This window comes from Lissotriton vulgaris, chromosome 7 (genome assembly GCF_964263255.1).
Source record: "Lissotriton vulgaris chromosome 7, aLisVul1.2, whole genome shotgun sequence".
NCBI lineage: Eukaryota > Metazoa > Chordata > Amphibia > Caudata > Salamandridae > Lissotriton > Lissotriton vulgaris.
Window position 1 is genome coordinate 333546498 of NC_141695.1, and position 27120 is coordinate 333573617.

At 47.8% G+C, this 27120-nt stretch overlaps 1 pseudogene; it reads left to right on the forward strand.

Annotated features, from left to right (window-relative positions):
* The first annotated feature begins 289 nt into the window (after positions 1-289).
* On the forward strand, positions 290-27120 carry LOC147701511 (uncharacterized; annotated as a pseudogene).

A 27120-nucleotide genomic window follows, 5' to 3' on the forward strand; every position in this document is an offset into this window, starting at 1 on the left:
CCAGCCCCTAGCCATGCTGGATGCTGTATTCCATGAAGAGCTAGGCCAAGAAATACAAGATTTTTCCAAAGAAACAAAGGCTCCGTAGACAACGTAGGAACCGTATGGGAGGCCTTTAAGGTCACGATAAGAGGCTTCTGCATTTCTAAAAGTTTGGGGGTACTACGAGACATTCAGAACTTGTTAAAAAAGTTAGAGACTGAAATAAAGCACTTGGCGTCACGATTAACCACCAGCACCGATAGGCAGATCCAATGAGAGCTTCGCAATAAATTAACCGAGTACACTGATGCCGCTAACGGAGAAGCTAAATTTAGGAGTAAACATTGGGGTGCCAGATGGTATGTGGAGGGGGAACGCGCTGGAAAGTCACTGGCCGACGAGATTCGCAAACCACGCTTTTCGAACCTTGTACTAGAAATCACAGGACCAAGGGGCACTATATACCGGGACACTGATGACATACTTTATATATTCTCCAAGCACTATTCTACCCTATACACATCACAACGTCACAACGACTTAGTCCTTGACGCCTACTTGGGGGATGAGGCACTGGGATGGCTGGTTGATACCCAATGAGAGTTTCTCAGCGCTCCATTGGAGCTGGATGAAATAAAGGAAGCTATAATGCACACACAATCGGGGAAGGCCCTGGCCTCGGATGGGCTTCCAATAGAATTTCATGAAACATATATATAGAGTACCTGGCCCCCGTTCTCCGGGAGATGTATGAAGATGCGCTTGACAATGGTATACTCCCCCCCAACTATGAGAGAAGCCCACATCACATCTCTATTTGGGAAATCCGCTCTCCATTGCGATTACTACAGACCACTATCCCTCATCAATTGCGACACCAAAATACTGGCCAAAGTAATAGCAACTAGACTAAATTTACTCATGGACAAACTGTTCCTCCCTGAACAGGCAGGTTTCATTCCCAGTAGAGCGACCCCACATAATCTCTGTACGTTCTTCACAGTGCTGAAAAGCGTAGCCCCTGTCCTACCGCTTGCTGCGGTATTCCTTGACACCACTAAAGCGTTTGATTCTGTCAAATGGGATTATTTAATAGGGTTCCTGCAGCCAATAGGATTTCCCCAGTATTCATCTCATAGATTAGATTACTGTATATTCTCCCAGTGGCTAAGGTATGTGTCAATGGACATCTATCACCGGCATTTCACATCTAGAGACGCACCCAACAGGGCTGTCCACTCTCCCCCCTGCTTTTTGCCCGGGCAATAGAAACCATAGCAGCCAAACTGCGACAACACCATCAGGACAAAGCACTGCGCTGCTATTCACGGCAAATTCTCCTATCCCTGTATGTGGATGACATTACACTACATGTCCGTGACCCACAAACAAACGCCAATCCACTACTCTGTGAATTTACAGTGTTTGGGAAATTGTCAGGAAGACATATAAACTGGAGCAAGTCTCATATTTTCCCCCTTACCACAGCAGCCGCTCCATTCCCCCTAGATTTCCCACTAGAGTGGTGTCACACTGACCTGCGCTACCTCTGGATTCGAATTACTAGAAATATGGAAGAACTCATGTGTCTGAACTATGGTAGAGCCCTGAGTCACATCACAGACAACGTTACTCGATGGATCTCATTGCCCCTCTCGCTGGCAGGACGCGCTTCTCTAATTAAAATAATGGCTCTCACACAGATACTATACTTGTTTCTTAACATCCCTTATAATCCCGGGTGACATTTCTTCATGACCCTATGCACGGAAATGATCAGACTCATATGGGGGCAAACAGCCTCGTCTACAATGGAGTATACTAACCAGGCCATATGTGCAGGGAGGCTTCGACGTCCCGGACTTCGAGCTTTATTATACATGTGCCCAAGCCCATTACACATTTTATTGGTTTCACCCTCCCCAATACATGCCACAAATCAAGGCAGAACATTGGGTGACCCATCTATACCCCTGGAGGGCGCACTATATGACCCCCCATCACCCCGAGATAAGACATCAACTACGGTTACCTGCACGTTCAACGCTTGGCATCGCATATTAAACATAGCGCAATGCCCTATGCTCTATTCTTCGCTACTTCCCCTGGCATATCATCCCCACATGCAACTCCTGCAGGAAAAAGGGTTTCACAAACTCTTGGGGCGGACAAGCATCACCACATGGGGCCACCTATACCATAATGGACAGTTTGGGACCATATATCAATCAATCAATCAACCAAAGTACTTGTAAAGCGCACTACTTACCCGTGAGGGTCTCAAGGCGCTGAGGGGGGTGGCAGAGGGGGGGGGGGTGCCGCTACTGCTCTAAGAACCAGGTCTTGAGAAGGCTTCTGAAGGTGAGTAGGTCTTGGGTCTGCTCATCGCTCCTGCCCTGAGAGGTCGCTCCCCTGTCTCCCTGCCGAGACGCGGTATTGTAGCTCTGTGCCGGCCCTGTTTATCACTGTGCTTTGTATTTTATGCGCATCAGTTACTGTGTGCCCACTCTGTGTCTCAGTGTGACTTGTGACTATAGCGCCTCATTTCCTCTGTGCCTAGTCTGTGTTTCAGCGCGAGTTCAGCGCCTCAGTTGCTCTGTGCCTGCTTTGTGTTTGTTTAATCGATTTCAGCGCCAGAATTTCACCGCGCTAACGCTACCTGACTGCCGCTTGCTGGCTTGCTCCATTTCCGACCTGCAGCTCCTTCAGGCAATATCCCCCGGCGCCCTGCTCTGCTCCCCCCTCCATTTTGTTTTTTGTTGCTGTTGTGGACCTCCGTGTGCCTTCCCTGAGCTCGCCCCGCCTCCCAGCTGAGCCGCCCTCCCACTTACTATTTACGACGCTCCCGGACCCAGATGCGCTGTGATCCCTCATCGCTCCTGCCCTGAGAGGTCGCTCCCCTGTCTCCCTGCCGAGACGCGGTATTGTAGCTCTGTGCCTGCCCTGTTTATCACTGTGCTTTGTATTTTATGCGCATCAGTTACTGTGTGCCCACTCTGTGTCTCAGTGTGACTTGTGACTATAGCGCCTCATTTCCTCTGTGCCTAGTCTGTGTTTCAGCGCGAGTTCAGCGCCTCAGTTGCTCTGTGCCTGCTTTGTGTTTGTTTAATCGATTTCAGCGCCAGAATTTCACCGCGCTAACGCTACCTGACTGCCGCTTGCTGGCTTGCTCCATTTCCGACCTGCAGCTCCTTCAGGCAATATCCCCCGGCGCCCTGCTCTGCTCCCCCTCCATTTTGTTTTTTGTTGTTGTTGTGGGCCTCCGTGTGCCTTCCCTGAGCTCGCCCCGCCTCCCGGGCTGAGCCGCCCTCGCCCCTCCCCCTTCCCACCGACCATATATGACAGTAGCTCCCGCGCGCAGCGTTCACGTGCAGCGTTCGCGCCCAATCCGCGCCGAAGGTGCGCCAAAGGTAAGCCCGTCTACGCCCGTCCGCGCCTGGCCCACGCCCAGCGCCATACCCCCTGCCCCTCGTGCTGCCCAGCCCCCCCGCATTACCTACGATGCCGCCACCCTCCTAGCCCTTAACCCCGGTCGCGCCCCCAACTGCGTCCAAGCCGCCCCTAGACAAACCCATGGACCTTTCTCCTGCTACTCCTGCAAATTCAGCGCCACCGACACCATCTCCGCTACGACCACACCACTGACTCCCGACCCCAACCACCTACAATGCATCCTTCTCAACACCCGATCAGTCCACAGGCACGCCATTGACCTATGGAATCTACTAGACACCATTTCTCCAGACATCGCCTTCCTAACGGAAACATGGATGAACGCTTCCTCCGCACCAGACATCATCATTGCCATCCCTGAAGACTATAAGATCACCCGCAAAGACCGTACCAGCCACACAGGAGGAGGAATCGCTATCGTCCATAAGAAATCCATCTGCATCTCAACCAGCTCTGACGCCAACCTCGCCAACTCCGAACACCTTCACTTCCAGATCCACGTCGACCCCAAAACCACACTCAGAGGCACCCTCCTCTACAGACCACCAGGACCCCGCGCAAAATTCAGTGAAGACATCACGGACTTCATCACTCCACACGCGCTCCCCTCCAAGGAATACATCCTTCTGGGAGACCTCAACTTTCACCTTGAAAAGATCAACGACCGCAACACCACCACCCTCCTGGACAACCTCGCCAACCTCGGACTTAAACAACTAGTCACTTCCCCCACCCACATCGCAGGTCACACACTCGACCCCATCTTCACCTCCAGCAATCATGTCTCCTTCAGCCACACTACGGATCTCCTCTGGACTGACCACAGCTGCGTTCACTTCACCTACAACAAGCCCAAACCCACCAACCACCTCCAACCAACTCTGCAAAGAAACTGGAACAAAATCTCCACCGACCAGATCTCCTCATCGCTCCTTCTAAACACCCCAGCCCACTCCTCGGACCCAAACCTAGCCGCCGCCAACTTCACCCTATGGTTATCCAACACCGCCGACACCTTAGCACCACTGAAAAAACGTCAAAGCAAACCTGGCAACAAGAAGGCCTCATGGTTCAACGATGATCTTAAGAAGTCCAAGAAACTCTGCCGCACCCTTGAAAAAGCGTGGAAAAAAGACCCAACCACCAGCACCAAGGACGCCTTCAAAAACGCCACCCGCACTCACCACCAACTAATCCGAAAGGCCAAGAAAACAGCATTCAAGGACCGACTTGACAACAACGCCCACAACAGCAAGGAACTTTTCAACATCGTCAAGGAGTTTTCCAATCCCTCGGCCAACTCCAACGACATCACCCCCTCTCAAGCCCTCTGCGACTCCCTAGCCTCATTCTTCCACAACAAGATTGCTGACATCCACAACAGCTTCGACAACCAACCCGGAGCCCAACCCACCCAACCACTTGCTGAACACTCTCCCCCCGCGAACACCCTTAACCACTGGAACCCAATCTCCACTGAGGACACCATCCGCCTGATGAACTCCATCCACTCAGGATCCCCCACAGACCCATGCCCTCACCACATCTTCAACAAAGCAGACTCCGTCATAGCACCGCACCTCCGAGACGTCATCAACTGCTCCTTCAACTCCGCCACCTTTCCGGAAAACTGGAAACACGCTGAACTCACCGCCCTTCTGAAAAAACCCACAGCGGACCCCACCGAACTAAAAAATTACCGCCCCATCTCACTCCTTCCATTCCCGGCCAAAGTAATCGAGAAAGCTGTGAACAACCAGCTCGCCGCTTTCCTCGAAGCCAACAAATCCCTCGACTCCTCACAATCTGGCTTCCGAGCAAAACACAGCACTGAGACCGCCCTCATCGCAGCAACAGACAACATTCGAACTCTACTAGACAATGGAGACACAGTCGCCCTCATCCTCCTCGACCTCTCTGCAGCATTCGACACAGTCTGCCACAGCACCCTTTTACAACGCCTCAATAACATCGGAATACAAGGAAAAGCACTTGAATGGATCACCTCGTTCCTCACCGGAAGAACCCAGAGAGTCCGCCTTCCACCATTCAAGTCCGAGGCCACCGAAGTCATCTGTGGCGTACCACAAGGATCCTCTCTCAGCCCCACCCTCTTCAACGTATACATGAGCCCCCTCGCGACCATCGCCCGCCAACACAACCTCAACATCATCTCTTACGCGGATGACACTCAACTGATCCTTTCTCTCACCAAGGACCCCAGCACCGCCAAAACTAACCTACACGAAGGAATGAAAGAAGTTGCTGAATGGATGAAACACAGCCGTCTGAAACTGAACTCAGATAAAACAGAAGTCCTCATCCTAGGTACATCCCCCTCCGCATGGGACGACTCTTGGTGGCCGGAAGCCCTTGGAAAAGCACCCATCCCGACAGACCATGCACGGAACCTGGGCGTCATCCTGGATTCCTCACTTTCAATGAACAGACAAGTCAACGCTGTCTCCTCATCCTGCTTCAACATTCTTCGCATGCTCAAAAAAACATTTCGCTGGATCCCCAACAAAACCAGGAAAACAGTCACCCATGCTCTGGTCACGAGCCGACTGGACTACGGAAACACCCTCTACGCAGGCACTACCGCTAAACTCCAAAAGAAACTCCAACGAATCCAAAACGCCTCAGCCAGAATCATATTAGACATCCCACGCAACGAACACATCTCTGGTCACCTGAAAGACCTCCACTGGCTACCCGTCAATAAGAGAATCACTTTCCGACTGCTAACCCACGCACACAAATCACTCTACGACATCGGACCAAAATGCCTCAACTCAAGACTGTCCTTCTACACCCCCCCCGCCAACTACGCTCCTCCAGCCAAGCCCTCGCCACTGTACCTCGCATCAACAAGACCACCATGGGAGGCAGATCCTTCTCTTACCTGGCTGCTAAAACATGGAACACACTCCCCACTCACCTTCGCCTTACCCAGAACCACCTAGCTTTCAGAAAGCAACTTAAAACGTGGATATTTGACAAGTAATCCTCCTCCCCCTCCTTAGCGCCTTGAGACCCTCTGGGTATGTAGTGCGCTATATAAATTTTCTGACTTGACTTGACTTGACTGTAGGTGGGTCGGGAGGGTGTTCCAGGTCTTGGCGGCGAGGTAGGAGAAAGATCTGCCGCTGAAGGTCGTTTGTTGGATGCGGGGGACAGCGGCGAGGGCGAGGCTGGCGGAGCGGAGCTAGCGGGTGGGGGTCTAGAAGCTGAGTCAGTTGTTCAGGTAGGCTGGTCCGGCGTTGTGGAGTGTTTTGTGTGTGTGGGTGAGGAGCTTGAAGGTGATCCTCTTGTTGACAGGGAGCCAGTGTAGGGGGAGTGATGTGGCTGTGGTGGGGGACGTGTTGAGGGTCAGTCGGGCGGAGGCGTTTTGGATGCGTTGTTGTCGAGGCAGGTGTTTGGCTGGGATTCCTGCATAGAGTGCATTGCCGTAGTCCAGCCTGCTGCTGGCAAGGGTCTGTGTCACTGTTCTTTTTGTTTTGGTCGGGATCCACTTGTAGATCCTGCAGAGCATGAGGGGGGTGTTGTAGCAGGAGGAGGACGCGCTAACCTGCTTCGACATGGAGAGGGAGGAGTTGAGGACGAATCCTAGGTTGCGTGCATGGTCGCTGGGTGTCGGTGCTGTTCCCAGCGTGGTCGGCCACCAGGAGTCGTTCCAGGCTGAGGGGGTGGGTCAGAGGATGAGGACCTCCGTCTTGTCCGAATTCAGCTTCAGACAGCTGCTCCTCATCCAGTTGGCGACGGCCTTCATTCCCTCGTGGAGGTTGGTTTTGGCAGTGTGCGGGTCCTTGGTGAGGGAGAGGATGAGCTGGGTGTCGTCGACATAGGAGATGATGTTGAGGTCGTGTTGGCGGGCCATTTGTGCGAGGGGGGCTATGTAGACGTTGAACAGCGTTGGGCTGAGGGATGAGCCCTGGGGGACAACGCAGATGATGTTGGAGGCTTCAGATCGGAAGGGTGGGAGGCAGACGCTCTGGGTACTGCTGGAGAGGAAGGACGTGGTCCAGCCGGGGGCCTTCTCTGGGATTCTGGCTTCTTGGAGGCGTGTCTTTAGAGTGCGGTGGCAGACTGTGTCGAAGTTGGCTGACAGGTCCAGGAGGATGAGGGCTGATGTTTTGCCGTTGTCTAGTTGGTGCCTGATGTCGTCTGTGGCGGCGATGAGGGCTGTCTCTGTGCTGTGGTTTCATCTGGATCCGGACTGGGTGGGGTCTAAGATGTTGTTGTCTTCGAGGTGGTGGGCCAGTTGTATGTTGACTATTTTTTGATGACCTTCGCCGGGAACGGGAGTAGGGAGATGGGCCGGAAGTTCTTGAGGTCCTTGGGGTCCGCCTTGGGCTTCTTGAGGAGGGCGCTGATTTCGGCATGCTTCCAGCTTTCTGGGAGTCTTGCTGTTTCAAAGGTAGTGTTGATGACCTTTCGTAGTTGCGTCTGCTTTGTTGAATATTTGGTGTGGGCACAGGTCTGACGGAGATCCTGAATGGATGGAGTTCATGGCCTTGCGTGTCTCGTCGTCATTGACATTGGCCCAGGAGGTCAGGCGGATGGTGTGGGTGGTGTTCGCAGGAAGGGTGGGTTCTGGCGTAGTCAGGACGGTCGTGGGGTTGAAGCTGTCATGGATGTCAGCGATCTTGCGGTGGAAGAAGGTGGCCAGTGAGTTCCACAGTTCTTGTGAGGGCGAGATGTCAATGGTATTGGCGCTTGGGATGGAGAGTTCCTTCACGATGCTGAAAAGCTCTTTGCTGTTGTGTGTGTTGTTCTCCAGGCGGTCTTTGAAGGAAGATCTCTTGGCTAATCTGATGAGGTGGTGATGTCTGCGGGTGGCGTCCTTGTGGGCTGCGTGGCTGTCCGGTGTGCGTTTTTGGAGCCATGTCTTCTCCAGGTTCCGGAATGCGCGTTGTTGAGGTCAGGAGCTCGTCGGTGAACCAGGTGGCTTTCTTGCTCGTGTGACTGTTGGAGGGTTTCTTGAGCGATACTAGGGAGTTGGCGCGGTCGTTGATCCACTATTTGAGGTTGCGGGTGGCGCTGTCTGGGTCAGTGGGGGTCTGTGGGTGGGTTCTGGGCGAGGGTGGTGGTCAGCTGGTCTTCAGTGACCTTGCTCCAGCAGCAGCAGGGCAACAGTTGGGTGTGGTGGTGCATGGTTGGTTTCTTGAAGGTGAAATGGATGCAGCGGTGGTCGGTCCAGTGGAGCTCGGTGGTGTGGTGGTAGGCAACGTGGGTGCTCGTGGAGAAGATGGGGTCCAGTGTGTTTCAGGTGGCGTGGGTGGGTGCAGTGACAAGTTGTCTGAGGCCGAGGTTGTTGAGGTTGTCGATCAGGGTGGCGGAGAATGGCGTTGTTGTTGTTCTCGAGGTGGAAGTTCAGGTCCCCGAGGAGGATGTTGTCCGTGGAGGCCAGTGCGTGGGTGCTGGCGAGGTCGGCAATGGAGTCGCTGAACTGTGCCTGGAGTCTGGGGGGGTCTGTTGATGAGTGTTCCTCTGAGGGTGGTTTGGGGTCGGCGTGGATCCGGAAGTGCAGGTGTTCGCCGGTGTTGAGGGTGTCGTCTGTGTGGGTGGAGACCTTGAGGGTGGACTTGTGGGCGATGGCTATTCCTCCTCCAATTCCGTTGGCGCGATCCCTGCGGGTGATCTTGTAGCCATCCGGGATGGCTATGTCGATGTCGGGTGCAGAGGAGTCGTTCCACCAGGTCTCGGTCAGGAAGGCGACATCTGGGGTGGAGGTGTCGAGCAGGTCCCAGAGCTCGACTGCGTGTTTGCGTGCGGAGCGTGTGTTGAGGAGTATGCAGCGAAGGTGGTTGGGTCCGGTCCTGGGAGGTTTGGTGGCTGTGTTGTAGGTGAAGCTGCAGGTGTGGCAGAAAAAAGGTCAGTGGGTGCGTTTCTGGGCGGCCTGGAAGTAGCGGTGGTCTTGGCCGGCGTTGAGAGCATGGAGGGTGCCGGCATCGTAGCGGAATCTGGTGGCGTGGCGGTTGCGGGGACCAGGGGTTCTGGCACTGGGCACGGTCCAGGAGCGGTCCAGGCGCGGAAGGGCACAGACGGGCGCAGACAGACTTGTCTCTGGCGCGCCAGCGGCGCGCCCGCTACGGGCGGCCGTACAGCGGCCGCCATTTAAGGTGAGGTGGGAGGGAGGAGCAGCTGGGAGGCGGGAGCGGGGATGCGAGTGGGATAAGGAAGGCAAAAAGGTCTCGGGCCGCAGGAGGAGAGCAGCGGCTGGATCGGGGACAATGGCGAGGAGTACAGAAAGCAAAGGGGAGATACTGGAAAAACAGGGGGCCCAAAAGGAACAGTCAAAGGGCAATGATACAGTTACAGTACAAATACAAATACCACAAAAACCACAAGTATGGCAGAGACAACGAACCAGCAGAGCTGCTCAGCGCAGCACAGCAGTGGCAAACTCATGAGGCAGGAGGTAGCAGGGGAGAAGGCACGGGCACAACTGGTGGAGCTGTGCGGCGTGGGGAGCGACCTGGCCTGCAGGCAGGGTCAGGGGTCGCTCCCCTGTCTCTATTTGTGAGACAACCAGTCATCCCCATTGAATGTCTTCCTGTATGTGCGGCTACAGCAGGGCCTACGTTCTATCACACCAGAATTCCCACATGAAGCTCCTACATTGGCCCCTCTGCACCAGGTGCTGCGGGCCACATGCCCTGGACACATGGTCTCTAGTCTCTATCACACAATACGCATGACACAAGAGATGTCAGCATGCCCCTCCAGAAAGCAATGGGATGCAGATCTTGATCACAAGCTCACAGATGACCAGTGGGCATGCAAACGGGGCAAATCTTGGTAAGCCATAGATTGCGCTTCTCACACTACAAATTTCTAAATCGCTTGTACTATACTCCAGTAAAAAAGCATAGGTTTAGACTGAAAGATCATGATCGGTGTGCACGCTGAAACGCACCACAGGCCGATTTTCTTCATCTAGCATGGGAATGCCCTGAAGTGTACACATACTGGGAGCAAGTGTTTGTTGCCTTGAATCAAATGACGATGCTATCACTGGAGTGTACTCCTCTGATAGCCCTGCTAGGATACACAAAGCCTATTGTCAAATCATATCGCAAATACCTTGATGTTGCCTTACAACTGTCCAAACGCCGTGTTGCATGCCGTTGGGGTAGGGGTGAGCACTGAAATTCAAGGAATGGTTCACAGATGTATTATATTGCCAGGAGCAACTGACTCACTATGCAGACTTGCTATCCAGGCCATCACGCCCGAGGGATATATGGGATCCCCTGAACACCTATCTTATAACGCATGCCTTGCACACTGATGAGACTGATCCAACAACACCGGCATCCCCAACACACACTCACCTGATATCCATCCCACTGATGGGCCATGCTATCTACATTTCAAATCACAGCTTTATCATCCATCCTGATATAGATTGTGCACTGCTATTGGTGCGAATTGGTTCGCTGATGCAATTATGATGATACAAATGCACCATGGCTGGTAACCGCATTTAATGTATAGATGGAATATTACATGGTATGCCACACAAAACACGCAAGATTGTAATATAATACTGTACTGTAAACATCACTGTCACAACTGTCTGAACCCTGACGCTAATACTGTCTGTCAAGAGACATTCCTGCGAGGAAGGATTTTATTGTAACAAGCTATTAATCACATGCCTGTTTTTTTGCTATGATAATGTAATGGAATGTTTAAATTGTGGTGGAAAACTAATAAAAACTGTTTAAAAATATATATATACTAGCAGCCCGTCCCGACGTTGTCCGGGAGCAATTAGGATTCAGGGCCCCCGCCCGCCCGGATGTTGTCCGTGGGTCCTCCGTAGCCTTACTCCATATATTGCAGTATTATACCTCTATGTTTACTTTGTACGCTTTTGTAACCTGCACATGTAACTTTTTCCTCCTGTAATGCACCGTTTGGCTCACTTTTTTAATGCTCTGTTTGCTTCCTCTTGCTACCTGCACATGTCACTTTTTCCTCCTATACCTCTATGTTTACTTTCTAGGCTTTTGTAACCTGCACACGTAACTTTTTCCTCCTGTAATGCACCGTTTGGCTCACTTTTTTAATGCTCCGTTTGCTTCCTCTTGCTACCTGCACACGTCACTTTTTCTTCCTATACCTCTATGTTTACTTTCTACGCTTTTGTAACCTGCACACGTAACTTTTTCCTCCTGTAATGCACCGTTTGGGTCACTTTTTTAATGCTCCGTTTGCTTCCACTTGCTCACGATGTATGTTTTTGGAACCTGCCCACGTAACTTTTTCCTCCTGTGATGCACCGTTTGGCTCACTTTTGTAATGCTCCGTTTGCTTCCTCTTGCTCACGATTTTCATTTTTGCTGAATTTTTCCGCCGCTCACCGTTCCTAAATAAATAATCTACCTCATCCGCCGCTCACTGCTCCTCCCCGCCTGTCCGCCACTCCTCCCCGCCTGTCCGCCGCTCCTCACCGCCTCTCCGTTGCTCCTCACCGCCTGTCCGCCGCTCCTCACCGCTCCTCCCCGCACCATGTCCGCCGGTCCTCCTCGCGCTCCTGGATGCCGCTCCTACCCGCGCTCCTCACGTCGGGCACGCACGTCGCGGCCGTCGCTTCTTCCAAGGGACTACTTTTTTTTCTGTGAATTTTTTAAATAATGTATATTTATTAAGTTTATATAGCCTATGTCCATCTGCACACCCTGACGATTACAATGATGTATCGGGTGTCTGGATTGGCGCTGTGGTTCCCGAGTTTACCCGCCTCAAAGGTTCAAAGTTCTTCCTTTATAATAGTAGTATAGATATGAAAGTAATTTGAGTGGTAGCTATGTTAGTCAGTTATTTGGATTGAGAAGGATAGTGGAGGGAAGGAAGAGAGAAAATAGTTTGCATTTATATAGCGCTTGATACCCTTATGAGGTGTTAAAGTGCTTTTTCGGCAAGTAGCATGCTACTCCGGAACCCATAAAGGAGTAGTGGTGAATTAGTATAGTGAAATATGAAAGTAATTTGAGTGGATAACCGAAGAAAAAAAGGCCGCAAGATTTTTGTGATTTTTTGGTATTTCAATACAAACTCCTGAGGTGTCCTGGAAATGTGGAAACATTATTTCAGATAAAACACAGGGAATCAAAATAAAATGTTCCAAGACAAGCCTAAAGATTAATATTAGTTCCCTATGAGTGATACTGATAATTCACAGTGGCAGGCAACAGATGAGTTTGAGTTAGAATTTACATGTAAAAAGTCCATGGAGAACCCCTGTGTCTATGTTATACCCCTCAAATTCATATAATAACAGTCACCCATCATGTAAGAGGCCCTTCTTAATGCATTCATCACAGATATTTATGATTCAGGAGCTTTAAATATGAATTGGAGTCCACATCCTCGAGCACTACAAATAGTTGTCTTTGTTCACGATAATATTGTAAAATGTATTGGGTCAAGCACAAATCCTTCAAGACCCCCAAAATGCACCCGCTCCAGATATAACCATGGAAGGAGTGTTACACAGACTAACAGTAAATGTGCTTGATGTTCACCACTTTGGCCTCATGTAATATATGTGATGTCAGGTAACAGTGGATCACAGCAATACGTGTTCACCACTACTATAGGTTAGCGATATTCCCAGACCACAAATATGTTAGTGAAGGAGACAGGTCCAAAAGGGACATACGATAGTGGGCAACTGATCGAGAGATTAAGAGTAACACTTCTATTACATACACATAGGAAACGCACACATCCTTCGGGACCCTGGAGACCCCTCTAGAACATGTGAGAAAAACATTTCCTTCAGATAAGAAGATACAAAAATATTGTAAACAATGGTACAAAGGTACCAAGGGCCATGCCTAGCTATGGCCTAAGGAAGGGACATTCGACTTAGACATAATTGAACACACATTGACTTACATTCATTCTAAGTATAACAGAAAGAAAAGACAGAAAAGGGAAGCCACTCTATCATTATATCGGTATTCTGTGATGCAAAAACAAATGTTAAACCAACAGCACCCAAAAAAGCACAGTCCCCAGAGAAGCCTCCACCTAATGGTCTTTATCCCATTCTGCCAGTGGCAGGGTACTAAGGTCCTGTAAGAGTTCCATTTAAAGAAGAGAGGCAAAAATCATAGGGAGACAAGACACCTTCAGACTGCAGCCCTACAACTCCTCGGGCCGGTCTAGAACTGGACAAAAGAGACAGATTCATAAATGAATTGTAGACACTGTTAGACAGGCAGAAAGCTCTAGGAATCCTGGTCCTTTTCAAGGAAAATGGACTACAGGACATGTTGTACGTAGACTGGGAGACACTTCTGCAGAGACTTTCAGAGACGCAGTCGAGGAATGTATAAGAGAAGAAGAACGGTGGGAGAGGAACATAGAGACGCCACAATATCATGAACCCCCAAATGAGTTACAAGACGTAGAGGGGGCAGAAGAAGATGAGGAGTGGCAAGACAGGCCTAATGGGTACAAATGACCATAAACCTTCTGCCCATGTCCTCTGTGGGGGTCATTAATTGCAATAAGAGACACCTCATAAACGAGGAAGAAGTCCATTCTAAAAAAAAGAATAGGTCAGATCTGACACACATAAAGGTAATAGAATATAAGGAGGGTAGTTACTATTACCAACCCTTTTCAAATTAATTGGCATAATGGACTAAAAAATAGGGGAAGAAGCAGCAATGGCCCGAGAGGAATTTTTTCAACCCATCGACTTGCCAAAGATTGTACGGCAAGGACAGGGCAACCCAGATTGGAAATATTCCCATATGCACGAGTGACTCGCGGTCTAGGGAGGAGTACGCTATAGACAAACCAACTGAAGGGATCTGAAGTAATAGACCAGATCTGAGGTTAGCCTAAGACCAGTAAATCCTCGACCAATAACTCAGTTACCCCTCATTTTCAAGGGTGGACAACTGCCTTCATATGTACCATGGCCACAAATGGATAAAGATAACTGAAAGGGCACTACCCTTGCTGTCTGGGAAAGCAGTAAAATGGATAGAATGCTTTGAGAAACACACTGCTGGGGTGAACCTCGCCTTGGGCAATGTTAAAAGCTTGTTAAGTCCTCTGGTGGGAGACGAAGTAAATACAATGTTTACTAGAGCAAGATTCCCTCAAATATCATTGATAAATACACATTTAGACGGCTCATCCTTCAACAATGTCTGTCAACATGTCTGGGATGCACTACAGCAGACATACCCAGGAAGACCAGACAATGTAGCCTTTATAGCAGAGAGCATACCCAACTGAAGACATTACAGAATTCATCACCAGAGTTAAAGAACGATGGGTACAGGAAGTAGGATGTAACTGGGAAAATACTAGAGGAAATACAATACTATTTTATATTTTATAATGTATTAAAACAGGGCTTGCCTACGGACATACAAGCAAAGCTAGAGGTAGTAGTGGTAATAGAGGCTAAACCGTGGCCAGAAATACAAGCACATATAATACATTATTTAAGCGGAAAAAAGAAAGGACAGAGCAGGCAGAGAAGGCCACAGCTAAGTTGGTGCAACAGAAGCTTAAAATGTACAGATGGGGCACTTGTAGAAGCACTACAAATGGCTGTCAAACAGCAGTGCATGTGCAGGCACCAGGAGGGCAGCCAGTAAGTAATATGGGAACGAGACTTAGAGGTTTTCCAGAAGGCCAAGGGCCAGTGCAGGGAAGAAGAGAAGGGAAACAGTGTTGGTATTGTGGCAATATGGGCCATTTTGCAAGGTAATGTAGAACAAAAAAGAACGATGAGCAATCAAAGGGACGGATAGCTCCACAGAGGCAGTTGAGTCCCAACAGTAACGATGGGCCCATCAACAAAAACGAACACAGGATCCCCCACAGGTACCTCAGGTTCAGAGGACTGCACCACAGGGGCAAATGCCACATAATATGCCCCAGGTTGTCAGAAATACTGCCGGAGGACCAACACAGATCCAGATGGGAAGAGTAACGGTACAAGGAAGTAATCCCTTTTCTGCACAACCTCAAATGTGCAGAGTGACACCAACCAGTGGCTATACACAATGAGAGAGCCCACAGACAACCACTATGTGTGCAATACTATCGGTAACCTACAGATCAGATGAGGAACCCACTGTGACGGTAGCCATAGAAAGTCGTCCCTATTGTTTTTTTTAATTGATATTTGGGCCACCAAATCCTGTGTAGGGGAAGGACCGCTACCACTTTCTCCCAAGTCAATAGACACAACTGTCAGGAGGATTCCTTTTACTGAATCACTGAGCATGACAATAGCAGACACGCATATTGAAGGACCATTGTGTTATTATCCAGAGGCACCATTCAATCTTCTTGGAAGAGAGCTGGTGAGCAAGCTGAATATGGTCATCTCTTTTTGGAAGATGGGTCGATGGTATGTTACGCACCTGGTATCACACCAGGTAGGATGTTGTCAATCATGGCTCATGAGAACTTGGGACAACAGGTCAGAGCAATTCCTGTGGATACAGAGGCCTTTTGCATGGTATATATGTTTTGATAGCAGATACACCAGCGCTACAGGGGAAGATAGTGCAGATGCCAAAATAACTATTGTTCAGACCCGATAGACCTGTGGCTCTCATAGAAGAACCTTACATCGTGTTAGAGATAATGGCCCTTGAAATAAAGCCATGTTACACATTATGGATAGCATTTGACAGGGAGACAAGCAACATTGGCATCAGTAGTATTCACGTATGCAGAGGTCAAATTGAGAGACATATTAGATGAAGAAATGTTTGATGATGACCCAACAATTGAGTGTAATAAATGAGTCACTCTCCTGATTTTGGCACCCTGTGATGACCCTCACCACCATTTTTATTGATTTTAGTGTGTTCCTTAATGTAGGATGGTCCTGCATTTGCCTGTTTCTCTTCTGTTCTGTAATCTTGCGGTCTTTCAGTGGGAGCTGTTCATTTGAAGGTGTGCAGTGTAGGAATGTGTCACTGGTGAGAATTATGAGTTCTTATTATTGGCTTTGACCATTCTGTTTTCTGACTTTATCTTGCTTAATGGCTGGGCTTGCCTATTGGCTTTGGCATAATCTTATGCCATCTTGCATTAGTGGCCGATGCTTAAGTGACCCCATCTTCTGAGCCTTTCTAGGTGAGAAGTGATGTTTTGCTTTCACTTGTTTTCTGCACTCTGTGTGCTAGTAGAAACCTTCTCGAAGGCATAGCAAAGGCCTGATCAATCATTGCTGTGTCCCCGGCAAGGAGTGGTACGGAATCTGATGGGAAAAGGAGGCGTGGCTTGCTAGAAGCTCCGACCAATGTTTCCATTTGTATTAAAAGGGGGAGCCTCCACTGGTCTGGTGGAAGTTGGCAGTGGAAGTTTGGGAGTTTGGATTCCGAGTAAGGGCAGACGTGTCTATCTCGGATTGAACCCTGATTGCTGAGCTCTGATCCCTGGCTGTGTGAAGACTTGCCCCAGCCAGAAGTGGGCAGTATATGCATCAGGTGATGTATTGAGTTTTGTGATTATTGCCATTGTGATGTGAGCCAGTGGTTGTGATCGTTTGAGGTGTTTCTTTGTGGTGTGGGAGGTGCGCATCCAGAGTGATCCTCTACTCTGTATATATATCCTTCTGATCTCTTGCAGGACGTCCAGTGTATCTTATCTTATATCAGTTATTGCTTGTTTATTAATCAGTATTATAGTTTGCTCAGTTATTGATACATGCCGTTAGATCATAGGTTTGCTACATATATTTGAGTATAATGCATTTGGTATCTGAGAGAGTATTGTGTAATAAACCCCAAGCCTTATTCTAAAAGTGATAGTCTTTTCATTTTGTTAAATAAAACTCCTTTTCAAAAGGTGCTGTTTGTTTTGTGTTGTAGTCTTGCTGTGCCAGGGGTGGTTAGACATGCTTAAAACTGTATATTATTCAAATGTGTAATGATATATTTGCCTCCCAGGTGGGAGTGCAGTGATTGGGTGTGGCTTATTGGTGAGAGGCCACATTCAAAACATTGAGACAGAGGTATTTCAAATTGATATACCCATTAGAGTACAGTTGCAATACAGTATGGGGCCAAAACACGCACAAGAAAAGGATTTGGCAAATGTACCAGAGAGTCTGTGGACAAAGGCACTACACAATGTGGGACTGGTTAAAGGAGCTGAGCCTGTGAAAATAACATTGAAATCCGGGCCAATACTTCCTGGGGTATGTCAGTACCCCTTATCCAAAGCAGCTAAACAAGGCATTGTTTCCACAATACAGGCATTACTTGAGCAGGGAGTATTATATGAGAGAACATCACCTTGTAATTGACCGATTTATCCTAAAAAAAAGGCTACGGTCAGAACTTTGAGGATGATTCAAGATTTCTGTACCCTGAATGATATAGTGATCCCAGAATTTCCGGTAGTACCAGACCCATCAGTCATACTGAAAAACATTCCAGCGGATGCCATCTACTTTTCAGTAACTGATTTGAAAAATGAATTTTTCAGCATTCCTCTGCACCCAGACACTCAATATTTAACAGAGTTCACATACAGACAAACTCAATACTGTTCTAGAAGGCTCTCCCAGGGCTCTTGTGAGTCCCTGAGTATCTTTAACAGGACATTGAAAAGGATTTAGCAAACATAAAATGGAAACGTACCCTTTTACAATTTGTGGATTACATTTTGGTATGTTGCCCCACTCAAACACATGCAGGGTGGGAACTATTGGCCTCCTTTGCATGCCTGCAGAAAAAGGATTCAGAGTGGACATAGACAAATGACAATGTGTGCAGACAGAAGTTCATTATTTGGGACAGATAATATCCAAAGATGGAAGGAGGGTGACATCTGACAAAGCAGAGAGCATCAGAAACATGCCCAAGACCGCCACCACAAAACAAATGCAGCAGTTCCTAAGACTCAGCAATGTGATTGTGGGTATTTGATTATGCCACGATGACTGCACCTCTTCTGACTGCTCTAAAAGAGTCCCCTACCAATGGAAATAACATAAACTGGACTAATGAAAGAGATACCGCATTTCGGGAGCTAAAGAACGCAATTACAAATGCTCCAGTGTTAGGTACACCTGACTACAGTAAACCACTCTACCTCTTAAGTCATTGTAATTGGATGACGATGATGGCCGTCCTGACTCAAAAGACATCCATGGAACACAAACCAATTCCCTACTACAGTGGGCTGCTAGATCCCGTCATAATAGGTCACTAGCCATGTGACCAAGCACTGGCTATAGCAGCGTTTTCAGCCCAGAAGAGCACCACAATAACGATGGGATCACCTTTAAAGCTGTATGTAGAGCAAGTGGTATTTGCTATTTTATAAGGAGGCAAGAGCACCCTCAGTACTCAGAGAGCATCTGGGTACAAAGTAATAGTTTCAGTCCCACCTTTACAAGTGGTTCGCTGCCACATAGTAAATCCAGCAACTTTCTTTGCACACCCAGTTACTGACGATGGACAAGTACATGACTGTGCTAATTACAGACTGATGAAGAAAGTAAGATAAGAAAAGAGCCCATCCCACTGAGCATGTTGCTCTTTGTTGATGGGTCCACTTTCATAGATAAGGAAACTGGGTTAGACATTTAGGAGCAGCAGTTGTAAGAGCTGAACAGCAGGGATCATCTGATAAATTGCAAATCCAGATGCGAAAGCCTTCTTATTTTTCAGCAAAGGGGGTTGAATTAGTGGCCATCATTGACGCACTGCATCAAGCTGAGGGTCGAGAAGTCACCATTTATTCAGATTCAGCATACGTCACTACTACTGTACTTCTAGCATTCACAAATTGGAAATAAGTGGATTTCTTAAACCTGATGGTTCCTCCGTGATGCATAAAGGCTTATTAGCACAACTAATAAACGCTTTAACACTTCCATCTAAAGTAGTAGTATAAAGGTGTACGTCTCACATAAATCAGCAAAGCCTTATTTCCAGTGGTAATGCTCTGACAGATTGGACAGCAAAAGAAGCAGCAAAAGCATCCTCAAATGATAATCAATGTAATGGAAACACATTAGGTATGATGACAAGCAGGCAACAGAATGCTTCGAAATTAAAGCCCCATATACCAAAACAGCAAAATTACATTTCTGCGAATTGCAATAACAAACATTAACTCATGAAAGGGAGCTGTGGGAACAGAAAGGTTGCATTCAGTCACCAACAGATTTCATTTACAGGCAAGAAAATACAGGAAAGCCAGTAAGGCTACAGGCCCAGCTGTATACGGCTCTAGAGCATCTACACCTCCCAGCACACGCCGCAAAAGAATATCTTCTTGCTACATTACAGGCAGATTGGTTTATTCCACAACTATATGAAATTATCACCTGCACATTGTAGAATGCAAAATATGCCATCAGGATAGCCCCAAACCGACCGTAAAAGGTGATCACCTCAACAATACCGTGCCCTACAGGTCCATTTAAAAATCTACACTTAGATGTTATCAACATGATAGAAAGATGTAACAATTACAGGTATCTTATAGTAGTTGTTTGTATATTCTAACGATGGATTGAAGCAGAACCCTGTGTACATAATGATGCTAAAGCAGCAGCCAATTTTCTGATAAGAGGGGTGATACCAAGGTGGGGCGTGGTGGAAGCGATTCGCTGCAATAACGGACCCCATTTTGTCAATGCAATATTACAACACATTTGGAATAAAACATAAACTGTGATTTGTTTATCACCCTCAAAGCAATGGCATCGTAGAATGCATGAATAGCCTCCTCAAGAATTAAATAAGCAAACTATGTGCTACTCTGCAAAAGAAAGGCCTGTACTGCCTACCAATAGCGTTGTACGCCCTCAGAAAGCAGCCAGGAAGCGATCACCATATAACACCATATCAAATAGCAAGAGGACGTCCCATGCCAACCCCTTTAACAATAACATGGCAAAAGACAGATGCCTATAAGACAGCTTAGCTTTTAGGGGGTTAAATGAGTTATTTGTCCAAGTTAATGAAGTCTGCCAAGTTCTTCTGTTAGCAGGTATTGCAAAAAGAGAAGACAGCCTCAGGCCAGCAGACCAGTCCGATACCTGTTGGCCAGCAAGTTTACTTGCGGAATTTTGTTAGAAAATGGAAGGATCCCAACTTCAACTGTCCCTTCTCAGTGACAACCGTACGCCACTGCAGTGAAAGTGGATGGCAGGAAACCATGGATCCATGTGACAGATGTGCGTCTGGACCCCGCCTTGATCCAGACAGTTCCACAGAATTGAAAATAATTTATACCACACATGGCTGCCCCAGCAACGGTGCGTCCCAGTGCAATCAAGTACCGAATGACTAGAGAGTGTTCAAAGGGGAGACATTGTGCTGTAAAAAGCCAGGTCTTTATGGCAGATGATTCTGAATCTTGCTGATGGAGACCGGGAACGAATTCCACAGTCTGGCTGCTAAAACTTTGAACGAACGCCCGCCTGCTCTAACTCTTACGAAATGGGGGGTGCAAGCCAGCATTTGGCCCGCTGATCGCAGGAGGCCCCTTGGGATTTACAGCGTTATCAGTCCTGCCAAAGCTAGGGGTGCTTGCTGGGTGATAAGTTTGTGGCCAACACACAGTGTTTTAAACTGGATTCTTTTTTCTACTGCCAGCCAGTGTAGCTTAGGTAGAAACTTGGACACTGAGCAGGATTTTGGCAGCGCCAGAAGAGTACGGGCTGCCGCATTTTGTATTTTTTGGAGCATTTGAACACTAGATTAGTTGGCTCCCAGGAATACAATGTTTCCATAGTTCAGCCTGGACAATATTATGGCCTGGATAATGATCTGGTGGATTTTGGGGTCGAAAAAGCCCAATAGAGGTTTTAATCCTCGCAGGAGTCCAAAACAGGACCCTGCAACTGATTTAGATTGAGCGTCAAATGACAGTCGAATGTCAATCCAGACTCCCAGGTTCTTAACTGCCTCCTTGGGTGCGGGAGCCGGTTTTAGTTTATCTGGCCACCACTGGTGACCCCAGATCACTATCCCTCCCAAGCAGTAGAATCTCTGACTTGCTAGCGTTCAACTGCAGGCAGTTCAGGGCCATCCAATTCTCTATCGCCACCAAGTTCTCCTTGAATTTAATGAGTTTGTTTTTACAATTCTTGGAGAAAGCGATCACTAATTGGGTGTCATCAGCATAAGACACCAGCGTCAGCCCTCTGCTTTTAGCTACAGTAGCTAAGGGTTGAACATAAACGTTAAAGAGCATTCGACTCAGTACAGAACCCTGTGGCATCCCATGTTGCAGAGCATAATCTCTAGAATGGTAGGGTGGCATGATGACCTGGAAGGTTCTGTCAGCCAAGAAGGCTCTAAACCATTCCAAGGCCGAACCCCTGATCCCTATCTCCTGCAAGCGGCTCAGTAGTATCTTGTGGGAAACAGTGTCAAAAGTGGCACTTAAGTCAAGAAGAATTAAGGCCAGAGAGTTTCCATCATCAAGAATACTACGCATTTCCTCTGTCACTGCCAACAAGGCCGACTCGGTGCTGTGGCGGGCTCTGAAGCCATTTTGTTTCGCTCTATGAATAGTTGGCCAATTTGTCATACTGATGGTTTGAAGTGACAGGTGAATCAGCCTTCAAACTCTGACTCTTCATAGCTAAGTGAAGATTGTTTTGGAGGGATTGTTGCTCTCCGATATTTTTCCCGCAATAAATTCTGCTCTGGTTCTCCGAACCAGCTTGTGGTACACCTTGATCGCAGAGCAGTATTTTTTTTTTGCTTCTGCATCGTAAGTACACCTCCAAGCTCACTCAAGTTGTTTACAGCTTTTTTTTGCTTTTAACAAACAAATGTCAAACCATGGTTTGGATTTCCTTTGGTTTTTTGCAGTCAGTTTAACAGGGATGCAGCTGCCCAGGGATTTAGTCAGCCAGTCATGATAGAGCATATTAGCCACATCTACATTGGGGGGTAGCTGAGGCTTATGCTTGATAGTAAGTACTGAAAGTCCTTTGAATCTAATTTGTGCCAAGGTCGGTTTAAAACTGGCCGAGGGTAACTCGTACTTGCTTACCTTGCCAACACAGGGAGAAAGAAACAAGAAAAGAGGGAGAAACGAGATGCAAGAGTGATGATGTCTTCTTTCAAAGCGCAAGTGGAGTATTTTGTCAACTCTACTAGTGGACAGTTATGTATTGCTGGTGGCTACATTAAAATGGTATTTAACCTCATGTATGGGCTTATGTAACCACATTACGTGCTTGCAGAGAGCAGTACCTGAGCAGAAAAATATATCCCATAGTATTCATGCTGGCTTATTAGATAATATGTGGAATCAGCATATGATGGAGATAGGTACGCAGGCTTCTAACCCCTCTTGCTTTGTTTGCTCTTTGATTCCACACGTCACTGACTCAGGTTACACTCGTCTAAAGAGGTACCTCAAAATACTATCATGTGTCTGTTACATCTTTTCCTTTTGTAGATTATGAGCGCAGATGCAACAACTGCAGGTCAAACAGGGCACATTCCTATCACACCACAAAGAGCTAGTAGTGAAGTTAGATGCAATGTCCAAGAAAGGGATTATGAGGTATAAGGATAAAATTTGGAGAGGTCAAATATTGCAGCAGGGTTTTTTTTAGGGGTATCCCATCCTACACTTTTCTTTAATAACTACCCCCCCACACCCTGTCCCCACAATTGTCAGGAAAGGTCATATTTCCGGGTAAATGGATCAGTATACGTTCATGGTCATTCGCACCATGGCGCTACATTTGGTTCTATGGAAGGGTAACCAGACTGACAATAGCAGACGAAGTGTCATGCAATGTGGGATGAGAACGTATCTAGAAACACCTACAACTCTTCGGGCAAGTAGAAAACCCATTCTTTTCTCTTTGTGTTTATAGGTAAATTGACTGGTCCCAGTGGGAAAGAACATCAATTGAAATGCTATAAAATATAATGCTGACATGCAATGGGGCACACTAATGATTTTTTACTAGAACTCTGGAAAGTGGCTATATACGTGACTTTCTTTAAAATGGCAAGGGATCTATTGTGACCGTACACACTCCCTCCTTGGTGATTCCAGGAGTTGACATCTCCGTACTGCATGACCATCCCAGCTGCCATCCGACGACCTTGCTGCATCATCATCGGAGGAAGAGAGCTACAGAGTATTACGGTACTACAGCCTGGGAAGACATCCCACAAGAGTTCAGGCTATTCAGTGATGCACAAATCTTAATCGTATCAAAAGGGGGTGGTTATGGACGGAGCATCTGAACCAATCAAACACTCACACCCAGTCAACAGATCTGGGCTTAATCCATCACCATTCTTTAGCCCACTCTGCCACCCCAGTTCAGACATGGCCATATGCAAATCAGTCTGACCCTGTGCCTCATGGGAACAGTCCAGCCCGAACTGCCAAGCCATGCCTTCCCTGGACCGGAATCAAGCTTCCTAGGACCGGTTTTTGGCATTCCAGCCGTCTTCAGCCAGGCTTGCTTGTATCCAGTGGCAAAGTGAGCAAGGGACTCACGTCCGAGCATACCCTGCCAACTTATGGCGAACTAAGCGGTACAAAAGGGGGTGGTGATGGACGGAGCATCGGAACCAATCAAACACTCACACCCAGTCACAGATCTGGGTTTAATTCATCACTGTTCTTTAGCCAACTCTGCCACCCCAGTTCAGACATGGCCATATGCAAATCAGTCTTACCCTGTGCCTCATGGGAACAGTCCAGCCCGAACTGCCAAGCCATGCCTTCCCTGAACCGGACTCAAGCTTCCTAGGACTGGTTTCTGGCATTCCAGCCGTCTTCAGCCAGGCTTGCTTGAATCCAGTGGCAAAGTGAGCAAGGGACTCACGTCTGAGCATACCCTGCACTGGATTCAAGCAAGCCTGGATGAAGACGGCTGTAATGCCAGAAACCGGTCCTAGGTTTCTGGCATCACAGCCAGAAACCTACCAAATCTTAATCAGTAGCATCCTTCCATTCATTCAGGCAAAAGCAACTGCACGTTATGTTATGTTATGTTAAATTTTTATTTATACAGCGCACGTACGCCCATGGGCTTCATGGCGCTACTAGAACTTTTGGAAACCATAACACAACACAGAATGACCAGAGAGAGAAAGCCAGTCTACGGGTATGCCTGTCTAAATAGCAGGGTCTTAAAGGCTTGTCTGAAAGTAAGCAGATTGTCACTGTGTCTCAGAGAAGAAGGCAAGGAGTTCCATAAGGATGCAGCCAAGTACTGGAAAGAGCTGCCCCCTTGGCGTTTCCTCTTGACAGAGGGGATAGTCAGCAGATTTTTGTGTGCAGATTTGAGGTTACGTGACGGATTGTGTCTACACAACATGTTGGTGATGAATTTCGGGCCTTTCCCTTGTAAGGCCTTAAATATAATGCAGCCCGTTTTAAATATGGCCCTTTGATCTATAGGTAGCCAATGGAGTTCGGCCATTCCAGATCTGATAGAGTGCCATTTAGGTAAATTAAGGAAGAGTCTAGCAGCCTGGTTTTGAATGTATTGAAGCCTCTTCCATTGACCCACAGGAAGACCCAGATAAAGACTGTTGGAGTAGTCGAGGCGAGATAAGACTAGGGCAATCACTGCTAGAGTAAGGGCAGAATGAGTCAGCACATGGGAGATTTTCTTAATCTTCCGTAGCTGGAAGAAGCTGGAAGATACGACCGTTCCAATCTGAGCTTTGAGGGATAAATTGCTGCAGAGGGTGACCCCGAGGCTCTTAACAGTATTGGATTTGGTCGGGGGGACTCCCAGGTCAGAAGGCCAGAAGTGTGGGCCCCAGCTGATTTCGCTTTTCCCAGGCAGGACCAACTCTGTCTTGCCTGGGTTAAGCTTCAGGTGATTTAGGTTCATCCATCTCTGGATATGGCACATGACCTGTTGGAATTCTGATACTGCCTCAGGGGAGTTCAGAGGAAACACCAATTGCAGGTCATCGGCGCAGTTAAAAATGTTGACCTTGTAATCTCTTAAAGAGTAAAGCAGGGGGCGCAAATACAAATTAAAAAGAAGCGGGGATAGGGACGAGCCCTGAGGCACACCACATAAAGAGATTCTCTTGGGGGCTGTGTAAGTTCCCAGTCTTACTGCTTGGGTACGGTTTGAGATGAAGGACCTCAACCAGCCAAGGGTGGGCCCCCTGAGGCCGGCCTGCTCGACACGGTTGACCAAGATGACATGGTCAACCGTGTCGAACGCGGCCGACAAGTCCAGCAGTACGAGTGCCTGGTGAATGTCCCTGTCTGCGTTGGAGTACAAGGTGTTCTGGACTGCTAGAATCACCGTCTCTGTGGAGTGGCAGGGACGAAACCCTGCCTGATTGGGTTCTAGATAGTCTGTACCCTCAATGAACTTTGATAAGCAGCTCGAGACATATGCCTCCAGTATTTTTGACAAAAAAGGCAGCAAAGAAATAGGTCTGTAGCTGGAGGGGTCAAAGAGGTTCAGTCCGGGTTTCTTGATCAAGGGGATTAGGAGCGCTTTCTTGAAGTTGCTTGGCACCGCCCCTTGTTCCAGAGATTTATTTAAAAGCGGAAGGATGCTATGAGGAATAGCCTGTGCTACCGCCTTCATGATATAGGGCGGACAAATGTCATCTGGAGACCCTGATTTGACCCTGACCATCAATTCGGACAGTGTTTTGGTGTCGATAGGAGGAAAGGCGTCAAGAGTAGACTTATTATAGAATGTATCTTTCATGGATGGTGCATTAGGAGGGATGGTGATAGTCCGTTTTATGGTCGCTATTTTCTCGAGGAAGAAGTCGTTCATAGAGTCACATAGTTCCTGCGTGGGTGCTATAGAAGGGGCAGTCCGGTTGTCGTCACAGAGCTCATTTACAATATTGAATATGTCTTTGGACTGATTCGTAGAGTTCAAGATCTTAGCAGAGAAGTAATTGGTCTTATGTAGGAGCAGAGTTTTTTGGTAAAGCTTCCTCGCAGAGCAGTATATTTCTCTGTCTTGAGGCGAATAGTTGGCTTCAGGTTACCAACTGGGAGTTCATGTAAGCCATCAATGCTACAGAGGATCGCTTCAACGCAATTAAAGAAAATCTGCAAGCTATGCGAGTAATGATTATGCAGCATAGATATGTGTTGGACTTAAGAACAGCGATGGAAAAAGAAGTCTGTGCCAAGATTGAAATTGCCTGTTGCACGTATATTTCATCAAATGACGCAGATAACTGAATGGTAACAGAAGCCATACAAACTCTGCATACCTTGTAAAAGAAGATGGTAGATGAAGGAGATGCCTCTGAAGAATGGTTTTCAGGGTGGTTCACTTGGGTACCATCCTGGATGTCAGGACTATTTCAGGCCTTGTTGCCTGTTATTGTGATAGTGCTCTTGATGTTCTGTATCCTCCAGATAGTGATAGGATGTTGTAAAAGAGTAAGTCAGAAATTGGGAGTGATGTTCCTTAGTAGATGAGTTCACTAGTAGATGAGTCAATAAAATGCAGGATGTTGCAGAGAATGTATACACATTAATGACTCCAAGCAAAAGGGAAGGTGAGGAAATAGTTAAAAATTCAACTAAAGGGGAAATGTTATAATGAATGTAGATATTGAAGACGGTCCATTCATGTCAATGCAAGCATCAGCAGAAAGACTTGTAAAGATGTATGTGTTGAAGGAAAAATACAGTCCTGAGCTGTCTTTAGTAGCAGAATAA